Here is a 1,844-nt window from a genome sequence, read left to right as displayed (position 1 = left end):
GGTAAGATAAGGTTCTGCCGCGGTCTGGGGTTAATGGGACAATGTGGACCGAAAATTGAATGGAATAGTGATGGGATCTCAGTGTGATAGTTAGACAGTCTCATCAGATCACAGGAAAAAAAAAGTCAGTTCTGACCTTGTATGTGGGCATTTGATTTTTTTTTTGCCCCCTACACCTGCATGATGCCTCCTTCTTATGTTTGGGCCATGTCATACAAAGGAAAACATCCCCAGAAAAGATTCTCTGCTAATATCCCTTTGGTTAAAGAGGAAATTAGCTTATGAGTCACACTTAAAGGGGTTGTCTGGTCTAAATCGATAAGTCTGCACTCACACAGAGTGACTGCAGACTTATGAATCCCCCCAGTGCCTGCACTGTGTGTGGCAGGGATTCGCCGGTTTCTGAGCCACGACCAAAGGGTATGTATGCATTATACATACTCCTGGTCAGAGCCCATCTAGTGAGCATGGCCTCGCTCCATACCCTTGTATGTGAAAGGTCCTCTTTATCTCCTGCCATTTCTTTGCTACATCACTGCTGCTCCCTGTCAGTCTTTGTTTACACGGCTTCATTGGTGATGTCACCACCGAGAGCAGGACACCGATGCAGCCAATCACTGACCTCAGTAGCCTCATGCCATCTACCTCGGAATCACTGATGAGGCCAGTAATTAGCTGCAGAGGTCACATGTTGTAGATGGGAAGTCATCACTTCGACTACTCCTTCAACCCCTTAATGACCTCCGATACGCCTTTTAACGGCGGCAGCTAAAGGTACTTATTCCTCATCACTGCTTTTTAATGGCGCTGAGAAATAAGTGTATAGCGCCCCCCCAGCATAAAAAAATCTCCAGGCTCTCAGATACCGGGTTTAGCTGAGACCACTGAGAACATGATCAGGGCCGATTTAAAATCCAATTCTCTCTCCTCTGATATGATTTAACATATCAGAGAAGAGAGAAATGGGGTCGTGTCGCCCGAGCTCCCATGGTACCTTAGGTACCGAATCCGTGATCCCCCGACCCCACTCCTTCTGCAGAAAGAAAATGGCGGACACATGCGCAGTGCTCCCACCAAGATCTGCCTCCCTGCACCCGGCAACCGCTGGGAATTTTCTCATTGGCTGCTGGCTTTTGATTACTGTGGTAGACACTATCACAGTGATCAAAAGCCCCCAATATTTGTCAATATGGAAGCACTTGAGCTGTGCATCTCTCTTCTCTCCTTGTAGTTGTTCTGGGAGAGAAGAGAGATACACTATGTGCAAGTGCTGCCCTGTCAGAGAAGAAAAAGGGAAAAATAAATCACATTTCTACCTCCTTGTCTGTGAATTCCCTAAACTAAATTGATGACCCCCTTCTGTGCCGACCCTCTTCTGTGCCACCCCCCTTGTGAGATAAAAAAAAATTTTTATAATTTTTTTTTCTTAACTTTTTTGCAGATAGGGTTAGGGTTTTTTCAAAAATAAAAAATAAATAAATTTGATGTTAGATTATTTTTAGGGCCAGTAGTTGTAGATTAGGGTTAGTTTTTCTGTTAGGCAGGCAAATAAAGCAATGACCCGCAGAACATTCACCGTGGAAAAAGCGTGCAGCCAGCTGTGCTCCGGCAGTGAAACTGAATGTGAACTGAATGTGCCTCTGAAGTAGAGCAATTTTCAGAGAGTGAAGATGACTCTTCCTTCATGGAATCCCACAGCCCAATGGTAGCAGAGTCAGTCATCACTGCTGAAGCTTCAGAGGCAGGACCAAGTACCTCAGTCCCCTCACCGATGTGGTATCACGACAGATCATTTTCCCCTCAAATTCTCCCTTTTTTAGCAGCCCCTGGAATAAAATTAGATG

This window comes from Ranitomeya variabilis, chromosome 2 (assembly GCF_051348905.1).
Source record: "Ranitomeya variabilis isolate aRanVar5 chromosome 2, aRanVar5.hap1, whole genome shotgun sequence".
Classification (NCBI taxonomy): Eukaryota; Metazoa; Chordata; class Amphibia; order Anura; family Dendrobatidae; genus Ranitomeya; species Ranitomeya variabilis.
This window is presented reverse-complemented; position numbering follows the sequence as displayed.